This window comes from Protopterus annectens, chromosome 4.part0 (genome assembly GCF_019279795.1).
Source record: "Protopterus annectens isolate FY-2018-M chromosome 4.part0, PAN1.0, whole genome shotgun sequence".
In the NCBI taxonomy this organism is placed as follows: domain Eukaryota; kingdom Metazoa; phylum Chordata; order Ceratodontiformes; family Protopteridae; genus Protopterus; species Protopterus annectens.
In genome coordinates this window covers 1174936303-1174948340 of record NC_056733.1, presented here as the reverse complement: position 1 = coordinate 1174948340, position 12038 = coordinate 1174936303, and positions in this window count along the sequence as shown.

The window sequence follows — 12038 nt, the reverse complement described above, 5'->3', positions numbered from 1 at the left end:
TATAACCACAAACATGAATAAAAAGCTTAATAAACAACAGATTAAACTATTGGACAAAAGTATTTCATATACAGAGGTTATTACACAAATAAATAAGCTTAAATCAAACAAAGCACCGGGTAATGATGGTATTATACCAGAGATATATAAAATCCTTTCTAAAAGTACATATTCATTAATACATAAGGTTTTTATTTTGGCCCAAACTGAGTTAATAACCCGCCATCTTGGCAATATACATTTATTTCGCCAATTTTAAAACCTAATAAAGATCCAACTAGATGTACTTCATATCGGCCCATCTCATTACTTAATGTTGATTATAAAATGTTTATGAGTATTTTTGCTGATAGATTGAAGACAATCATCCCGGCATTATAGATATAGATCAGACAGGCTTCATTGTAAATAGAAATACTTTTGATAATATAAGAAGAACTTTAACATTAATTGATTTTGCAAATAGGAAAAAGAAAGATTTAACACTTATTAGTCTTGATATAAGTTCAGCATTTGATTCAGTAAGTTGGGACTATCTGTTTACCTTACTGAAGTGCACAAACTTCTCAGATGCATTTGTAAATCTAATTGAGCATTTATACAAAGGAACATTGGCTTATATTAAGGTAGGAACATATGTTTCACAACAAATACCCATTTTAAAGGTACAAAACAAGGATGTCCACTTTCTCCACTATTATTCACTTTAGTAATGGAGCCTTGGGCTAATTTGATCAGAAACAGTACTGACATAGAGGGTTTTGAAATAGATGAAAATACAACATCCAAAATTCAACTTTTGCAGATGATGTTCTAATTACATCAGCAGGATCTAATTCTTCTATGCAGTCTCTATTTGATAAAATGATGAATTTTAAAAGTATTTCTGGTTTAATATTCAATGAAGAAAAAACTAAAATACTACCTATATATACACGAAAAAATATTCTCATTAGTGATTTTACTAAATATGTACCCAATTCAGGTCAGATAACTTATTTAGGTATAATACTATCTAAAGATATTAAATCTAGTATATATAATAATTATAATACCTGTTTTCTTAATATACAAAATCTTTTTAATACCTGGAATAATATGTTTTTTACTATGGAGGAGAGACTTACAATTATTAAAATGATAATATTCCCCAAGATTTTATACTTAATACAATCAATAATACTTCCACCTACAAAAATAATTATCAAGAAACTGAATACACTAATGTTAAATTTCCTATGGGCACCTAATAGACCTAGGATTGCTTTAAAGAAACATACTAATAGCTGGTCTCAAGGGGGTATTTCTTTTCCAGACTTTAATTTATATACTATCTCTTCTATTGTAAAAGTTATTACTTTATTAATAGATCAGTCATATGTCGCAAAATGGAAAGATTATTGGGAGCTAATTAGTATGCACTTCATGAAAATCTCCTTAACACATAAAAATATGATTGTAAATAACTCCATGTTATGGTTACTAAAGGAATTTTGTACTTCACCTATTACACCTAAACATATGGTTTGTTACCCATTAAATATTATTATTAGCTATCGTAACTTTATATTCATGCACCCTAAGTATAGGGAATGGAATTTTATTATATTCCCTATAATGTATACTCAGGGTATGCTTTTGTCATCTACTTCTGAAGGAACTCATTTAGCTATAGATAATGATCTAAAATACTGGTATCAGTTGATATCTGATAATAAAGTTAAAAATCTAGATTTCTTAAAACAAGAATTTGATCTAAGAGAAACTTGCTGGTTAGAGGTTCAGACCTTTAGGCAACATCTCATTAATAAAATAGATCTAATGTCTATAACAGTTAAAGAATCTATTCCAACACTGATTGATTACTTGATATTAAATTTACAACATAAAGTTTCTGATAAGGGTAAACTTTCATACATACATAAAATTATCAGACAAGAAACTTTTTACAGTGTAGATACATACTGGAATTATTTCACTTCCATTAATGGGGACCCACAAAATCAACAAGATAAACAATATATATTGGAATCTGCCTATAGAACTACGTCTTCCATTGTCTGGAGACTTTATACATGGAAATTTTTACATAGATCTTTTTATACACCTTTGATGATGAATAAAATAAATAATAAAGATAATCTATGTAAGAGATGTAATGTAGAAATTAATGCTGACTGGGCTCATATGTTTTATGACTGTATAAAATTGAAAGAATACGGGAAGTCAATTAATGAATTTTTGCAGGCTCTTTTTACAGATAATTTCATTATTTCTAAATCTCTTATATTATTCAACACACCTGTACCTCAAAGTGTTAAAAAGGTTAAGCTTCCCTTGTTATGGTCTATTCTAGCAGTGGCTAGGAAAATAATAACCAGAAATTGGATTTCAGATACACCTCCTTCGTTCAATGAATTTAAAAATGTTATGAATATAGTGTGCCATATGGAAATAAACACAATTAGGTCAAGAACAACTAGAAAAACATCTTATTATATTGTATGGGATAATTTACAAAATTTGTTAAAAAAATTCTAATTTCAATAGCATGGTATTTTAGTTTAATTAATTGATCTGATTGTAGTGGATGTCTTTGTAAATACTTTAGTTGTTTTGTTGAATATTATAATAATATCTATTTTTAATTACTTGTATAAAATTGTTATGATATTTCTCTTATATGTTAAAACAATAAACCTGTTTTGAAAAAAAGAAAAAAAGAGGAGTGGCTATTTTATGGAATAAAAGTATGCCCATTCCTAAAACTATTGTCTTATCAAGATGATAAAGGAATGTTTTGTATGGTTACAATACAAATTAATGGGAAGACTTATACATTAATCAATGTATATTGGATACCTGGAATTGGTATTAATACAGTGAAATACCATCTTGATAAGATCATATCATTCTCTATAGGAGATATTATTTTGGCAGGTGACTTTAATTGTATCCTACATGAAAATGATACTACTACTATAGGAAAAAGGAAAATTACATCTAATGCAAAACATTTAAAGGATTTTGTTAATTCTTATCATTTAAATGATATTAATAATCAGATAGACTCAAAATCATTACCTTAAACCTTTTTTTCTAACAGATACAAAACTTATTCAAAAATAGATAAGAGTCTTTATTTCTAACCAGATGGTAACAGAATTAATTAACTCTAAAATCATTTCATGTCCTATATCTGATCATAATTCAATTGTTTTTGAGTTCATGATAAAAAATACTTACAATGTTCAGATCAAAAGGATACCAGCATACTTAACTCAACTAAAGGACTATAAAGAATATATACTTTCAGAAGTACAACATTTTCTAGACATAAATAATACTCCTGAAGTTTCCATTGTTTATGTTTGGGATGCTTTAAAATCATATCTATATGGACAAAGTATCAGATGGTATAATAATAAAAAGAAATCTTGGGATAAGGAATTGTTAGATAGTCAAAGTAAATTAGACTCTTATAAACATAATAATAAAGAAAATATTATGGATAAGAAAGTCATTGAAGAAATAAACAAACTAAATGAGAAATACAAAGAAATTTTAACTCATAAAGTTAAAATAACTTTAGAGAAATACAAGTTTTTGTCTTACTCAATAAGCCCCAAATACTTACATAGACTTAAAAACAAAACAAAAAGGTTGAATAAGCAAAATCATATCAAAGAAATGTTCTCTCTAAGGAAAAAGAAGAATGTTTCTAGTCTACCAGAAATACTAGATGAATTTAGAAATCACTTTCACAAAATTAATCATAATAACATTAACATGGAACCTAAAGATAAAATAAAGGAATTTATAACTACAAACATGAATAAAAAACTTAATAAACAACAGATTAAACTATTGGATAAAAGTATTTCATATACAGAGGTTTTACACAAATAAACAAGCTTAAATCAAACAAAGCACCAGGTAATGATGGTATTATACCAGAGATATATAAAATTCTTTCTAAAAGTACATACTCATTAATACATAAGGTTTTTATTTTGGCCCAAAATGAGCTAATAACCCCCCCATCTTGGCAATACACATTTATTTTGCCAATTTTAAAACCTAATAAAGACCCAACTAGATGTACTTCATATCGACCCATTTCATTACTTAATGTTGATTATAAAATGTTTATGAGTATTTTTCTGATAGATTGAAGACAATCATCCCTGGCATTATAGATATAGATCAGACAGGCTTCATTGTAAATAGAAATACTTTTGATAATATAAGGAGAACTCTAACATTAATTGATTTTGCAAATAGGAGAAAGAAAGATTTAACACTTATTAGTCTCAATATAAGTTCAGCATTTGATTCAGTAAGTTGGGACTACTTGTTTACCTTACTGAAGTGCACAAACTTCTCAGATGCATTTGTAAATCTAATTGAGCATCTATACAAAGGAGCATTGGCTTATATTAAGATAGGAACATATGTCTCACAAAAAATACCCATTTTTAAAGGTACAAAACAAGGGTGTCCACTCTCTCCACTATTATTCAGTTTAATAATGGAGCCTTGGGCTAATCTGATCAGAAATAGTACTGATATAGAGGGATTTGAAATAGATGAAAATACAACATCTAAAATTCAACTCTTTGCAGATGATGTTCTAATTACATCAGCAGGATCTAATTTTTCTATGCAGTCTCTATTTGATAAAATGATGAATTTTAAAAGTATTTCTGGTTTAATATTCATTGAAGAAAAAACTAAAATACTACCTATATATACACGAAAAAATGTTCTCATTAGTGATTTTACTAAATATGTACCCAATTCATGTCAGATAACTTATAATATTAACTAAAGATATTAAATCTATTATACATAATAATTATAATACCTGTCTTCTTAATATACAAAATCTTTTCAGTACCTGGAATAATATGTTTTTTACTATGGAAGAGAGACTTACAATTATTAAAATGATAATATTCCCCAAGATATTATACTTAATACAATCAATAATACTCCCACCTACAAAAATAATTATCAATAAATTAAATGCACTAATGTTAAATTTCCTATGGGCACCTAATAGACCTAGGATTGCATTAAAGAAACATACTAATAGCTGGTCTCAAGGGGGTATTTCTTTTCCAGACTTTAACTTATATACTATCTCTTCTATTGTAAAAGTTATTACTTTTTTAATAGATCAGTCATATGTTGCAAAATGGAAAGATTACTGGGAACTAATTAGTATTCACTTCATGAAAATCTCCTTAACACATAAAAATATGATTGTAAATAACTCCATGCTATGGTTACTAAAAGAATTTTGTACTTCACCTATTACACCTAAATATATAGTTAGTTACCCATTAAGCATTATTATTAGTTATCGTAATTTTATATTCATCCATCCTAAATATAAGGAATGGAATTTTATTATATTCCCTATAATGTATACTCGAGGTATGCTTTTGTCATCCACTTCTGAAGGAACTCATTTAGCTACAGATAATGATCTAAAGTACTGGTATCAGTTGCTATCTGATAATAAAGTTAAAAATCTAGATTTCTTAAAACAAGAATTTGATCTAAGAGAAACTTGTTGGTTAGAAGTTCAGACCTTCAGACAACATCTCATTAATAAAATTGATCTAATGTCTATAACAGTTAAATAATCTATTCCAACACTGATTGATTACTTGATATTAAATTTACAACATAAAGTTTCTGATAAAGGTAAGCTTTCATACATACATAAAATTATCAGACAAGAAACTTTTTACAGTGTAGATACCTACTGGAATTATTTCACTTCCATTAATGGTGACCCACCAAATCAACAAGATAAGCAATATATATTGGAATCTGCCTATAAAACTACGTCTTCCATTGTCTGGAGACTTTTTACATGGAAATTTTTACATAGATCCTTTTATACACCTTTGATGATGAATAAAATAAATAATAAAGATAATCTATATAAAAGATGTAATGTAGAAATTAATGCTGACTGGGCTCATATGTTTTATGACTGTATAAAATTGAAAGAATATTGGAAGTCAATCAATGATTTTTTGCAGGCTCTTTTTACAGATAATTTCATTATTTCTAAATCGCTTATATTATTCAACACACCTGTACCTCAAAGTGTTAAAAAGGTTAAGCTTCCCTTGTTATGGTCTATTCTAGCAGTGGCTAGAAAAATAATAACCAGAAATTGGATTTCAGATACACCTCCTTTGTTCAATGAATTCAAAAATGTTATGACTATAGTGTGCCATATGGAATTGATGACAATAAAATCAAGAACTACTAGAAAAACATCTTATTATATTGTATGGGATACTTTACAAAACTTGTTAAAAAAATCTTAACTTCAATAGCATGGTATTTTAGTTTAATTAATTGATCTGATTGTAGGGGATGTCTTTGTAAATACTTTGGTTATTTTGTTGAATGTTATAATCATATCTGTTTTAATTACTTGTATAAAATTGTTATGATATTTCTCTTGTATGTTAAAAACAATAAACTTGTTTAAAAAAAAAAAAAAAAAAAAAAAAAAAAAAAAGAAAACATGAATTATCTTGTAACTATCAAATATTCAACAGAGCCCTGAAAGCTGATCCAGTGGTTAGGGATCTGGAATCCTATGTCAATCAATCTCCATGGATCCACTGTTGTAAGAAAACCTATGGCACCCAGTACCAGGGATGTAATCTTTCCACTATTTATGGCTCTCATTAGGCTAATTATTGAATATAATGCCCATTTCAGTATATACCAGTCCAAACACTCATCTCAGATGGAACGAGAATGCTTTCTCACTAAAAAAATCATGTGCCTAAATCATAAAAGCTATGCAAAACATCTGAAGGCCTTGTTCCTTTTCTCAGTATCTTACAGGCTGCTAAAAGGTGACCTCTGCCTCACATATAGAGCCTCAATAGATCCTAGCCTGTCAGAGCTATTACTCATTTGCAAGTCCAATGGTAGCACGAAAACCCACTCAATGAATCTCAATCTCTGTTGTAAGATACATATGCTAGATAAATATGCTAGATAAATATGACATGTTGGAGGAATATGTGAATATCACAGAGAATACTGCTTCTTTGGACCATCTTCCACTTTTCATAAAGCAATATATTTTTTACTCTATTTAAATGTAATTTAGATGACTGAATGGAAAATTACAAATTTACTCTAGTTTAGTACACGTGTCTCTCACTTGATAGGACCAACAAGTAAATGTTCCAATTTATCCTAGCTCTTCCTCTTTCTGGGCAATTCATACTCAAAAAGAATGGCTAAAATACTACCCCCTAGATTCAGCAAGTTCTGCATGGAGTGCAGGACTAGTGCAAGAGCTGCTGCACGCAATATGACTGACGAGCCATCCAGGAACGAGCTCCCGGGATGTGCACGACCACTCCTACACTATTCCTGCATGGACACCACTGCTCTATGCTAATTACCCGATTTGCTGGTGAAAACCATGCAAATTAGGTGAATTAGAGATCCAGGAAGCAGGTAGTTGTCTGTGCAGGAATAGTGTAACCTGCAGAAATGTATTTGTTTACTAACCGAATACATTTCTACAAATTACAAAATGGAGGCATGACAGCTTAAAAGAAAGCATGTATTCAATGTAGTAGGCATGCCAATGGCCAAATATATGGCCACTGGCATGATAAATAGTTGCAAAATTATAAAAAATAACTTTTATTTATTTTTGGTCGATTTCGTCCGTTTAAGCATAGGGCAGCGGTGCTCAAATGGGATTAGCCCAAAAATAAGAAAAAAGTTGGAATTAAGCTTTTAAACCCAAATCAGCATTTTTCCATGATAGTCAATGGCATGCAAAAGGCAACGATACCAGGGAATAGTAGTTGCTAAGGGGCAAGGCTCAGTGTGAGTGTGGTAACTATGAATTAGTATTCTGTTTTATGCAAATGAGTTGATTGATACTGAATCCCAGATTTCCTCTCAGTGTTAGCTTGCACCCAACCATGTAGGTGCAGCAACACCATGGTATATGCATAAGAGGTAGATGACCTCATAAGAGGGAGTGTCATGCATGCTATAAGCTTATTGGGGCTCTGTGGCCCGTGTTTGCCCTTAGCTAAGCACAGCTAAGGAAGGGGGTGTGTCTGAGGCTGCCTAGCAGTGTTTACACTGCCTAAATGGGTGTGTGCGCCGCGCTCTGGGTTTAAAAAAAAAAAAAACAGGAAATAACAGCTCTGTTCACATCTGAGCACTGGGTATGCACACTGCACCTCGGGGGTTAAACAGGAATGCAATGAGAAGGGAAAACAGCAGTAGGAAGGCAATCAAGGAGAACTTGCATAGCTGACAGGTGAAATGTATCAGAATCAGCCAATCACACATGGTACAGCCTAGCACACTACTATAAACTATGCAAACACCTTCAAGTCTGTTTTTTCCCACAAACTCTACACCACCGATGTATACAGATGAGGAAATTTTACCTGACAAAACTAACAAAATGTTAGGGGCTGCTGTTGCTCTCATACATCAATATGTGGAAGAGGCTAAGGGTGGTGAGGATGTGAATGCTGATGACCAACACACAGTGAGGAGAAGGAGAAAGATATACAGACCCAGGGTAACGTACCAGGGGCTACATGAGCTGGTGATAGTGGAGCACTATAGGGTGGACAAGGACATTATACAGCAAATTGTGGAGTTGTGCTGGCCATGCGTCACACACAGAACCAACAGAGTGGAACCTATCTCAGTGGATACTAAGGTATGTGTAGGCTTAAGAATACTAGCCATAGGTGCTTTCCAAAGGGCAACTAGGGATATCATGGGGATCTCACAGGCATCAGCATCCGGAGTACTCCACCAATTCCTGGATGCCATGTCAGCACATGCCAGTGAACACATATATTTCCTCAACACCCGTGAGGTGTTGACTAGCAATATGCGTCTCTTCCACCAAACAGCAGAATACACTCAGGTAATGGGTGCTATAGACTGCACGCATATACACATCAAAGCATCACCTGGTGAGTGGGGTAGTGTTTACATAAACAGCAAGGGCTTCACCTCCACCAACTGCCAGGTCATGTGCGATGCCCAGGGCATTATCTTGAATGTGTGTGCTGGCAGCCCTGAAAGCCATCATGACTCCCACATCTGGCATATGACACAGCTGTATGTTTGCCAGTGGGGACATCCCATCTGGCCACCTAGTGGGGGATGCTGGTTATGCACTGGAGACGGGGCTGATGACACCAATCAGAAATGCACACACACCTGAACAAGAACTCCATAATGAGGCACATGCACAAACCAGAATCATAATAGAGCATGCGTTTGGGATGCTCAAATCATGGTTCCACTGCCTGGACATATCCGGTGGAGCCTTGCAGTACTCTCCAGCTACATGTACACAAATGTTCATAGTATGTGCCTTGCTACACAATATGATCCTGCGGAAACAGTTGCAGCAGGAACAGCACAAGGCAAGGTCACACAGCCCCCCACCATTGCCAAGGCCATCACAGGCACAGAGAAACTCGGGGGAGGAACAACCTGAGCCTGCCCATGTAGGCAGAAGGAGGCATGCCCAGTATGCCCAGTCTTTGGCAAAGAGGCAGTGCATAGCACATACACTGACACGGTAGGGACCCAGGGAATGACACCTCTCTCTGACTCGCACATACAGTAAAAGGGATGCCAAACATGACACTACCTGTGCTTTACCATGTATAGGGAGTGTACTATGTGCATCTGACAAAGTCAGCCCTCCACCACCGTCCTCAATACTGAAAAAGCCACAAGGTAAGTCACTCTAACTATCAATTACTGAATGGAGTAGTATGTTCCGATAGTTGTATCTATGGTATGGACATGAGCATGCAAGGGAATCAGGTGGCTGAATGGGATGGCAGCAGATAGTGGACACCTATATGGGTAATGTGAAATCCATAACATATACTGGTGTCAACAAAGTAGGCAGTACTAGACAAGGTGACACATCCCACTGCAGTACATGTGGTGGCCCAAATGTGTGTCCGTAGGACACGCACATGCATGTCAGTAAGGCTCATATACCCAACACCAGCCTTAGCCAGGAGGACAGGTGTAGATGACCATAAAGAAAGTCTGGGCTAAGGCCTCCAATTGATGGCAATAGTGAACAGCCCCCCTCCAGACCTACACAGACAGACTACAACAGGTCTGGCAGTTGTATGTTAGTTCTGAAGGGTAAGAAGTCTGAAACTGAAGTTTAGGTCAATAAAACCTAAGATCTATACTCTACTGATATGCCCCCAGTCTGCGTGATAGGTCAGAATACAGAATGAAATGGAAACCAACAGAGTACCTGAAATACCAGTACAGTCATAGCAAATGTTTAAAGTCGTCAGGTGTGCCCCTCCCCCACAATGATATGTAGAAATGCAGTAACATGTATGTGTGGGTTTAATAACAGTGGAGCACAGATTAGCTGAGCCTGCCCAATTTACAGGATAGATTGTTGCATGTGTACAATATGCAAGGGTCCATGTGTTAGGTTGTTGTGTGCTCAGTTTTGTGTGGAAGTGGTCAGCATGTAAGCATGGAGGGTTGTGTCTCAGTGGCCTATGGCCAGTACTGTTGATGACAACGCCATGTTCCAAAAAAAACACAATGCTTCTCAGCAAGACCCAATTCAGCAGTCATCCATACTCATTGTTCGGATGTCAATATGTGTCACCATCTGAAAGATGGACATGCATGAATGTGGGCCCAGACATACACACAGTACACAGGTGGATGTACTCTAGACAGAGTACATAAAATTTAACTGTCAACTGCACACACCTTTGGAATTGTACATACAGGTTAGCAGCACATTAGTTGTCTGTGTAGTATGGAATACTGATGTAGTCTGGCCAATCAGTGGCAGACCACAAAAGGCACAGGTATGAAGTAATGAGAGACTGCTTGTGTCCCCTCTTAAGGCAGCATAAGGGGAATGTCCCAGGTATTGCTGTGAGTCAGCTGCAAGAAGCTTCCATATCACACATGCACTCAGCTCACCCCGCCATCAGCCACAGGATTATAACAGGTTATATCCTTGCTGTTGGGAATGAGTACAGTATGACCCCCACTTCTGTATGGGAATACCCACAGAATGCAGCATGCTAAAGAGGTGTCCCATGCAGGTGTGTCCCTAGCTGTAAGCAGCACCCTGCCAGCATCCAGACCAATGGATTAATATGGGCAAGAACTATTGCCATTAATGCCTCACACACTTAACCGTCACCCCAGGGGAATCCAGTGGCTCACAGCCTGGGAATGTAGGAGTGACAGAATGCACTGGCCTGCTACAGATGGCCTGCATCACTACCAAATGGCTTACAGTCCTCTGTCAAAGTCCTGTGCCTCACCCATAGTGCCAATGTATGTTATCTCATGGGTTCCCAACAATAACATAACAGTCAACAGAACACAAATGCAAGGCCATTTTGACAAATCCCAGTAGCATGCCCACTATGTCCTACTGCATGAACTGTGGACCAACCCCTAAATACCACTAGGATGAAGGGACAACTATAGGGATACTTCTCAGATATTGCTTGCATAATGTTAGGAAGAGGCTAGAATAACAGAGTGAGGGGTGTAGAAGCATGGACGTCATGCAGTGTGTGAAGTTTGAAACTCTGATGTTTGCCCATACTACCCCTGCCTGCAAACCCAGTAATGGGTGGCTACAAACCTGCTCTTAAACCACAATGTGAAGGGGGACTGACCAGATATATGAGCCCTGCCTATGGGTAACCTGGGTGAATCTGTACTGCTGAGAGGTATGGCCACAGCAGGATATGGCCATTCTGTTACACTGATATATGTACAAGAAGGGGATCCTCAGCCACCACAGTATCAAGGTGCTGGACCATTTACACAGACCCATCAGCAAGTGTCTGCAGCTACCGGTCCAGAATGGCATGAGTGTGCAAGAATATGTAGGCCGCAGACTACAATACTGGACACAGCTTCATTCATCTTGTATTTCCTAGGAAATAACTGTGAGCAAATAAGTA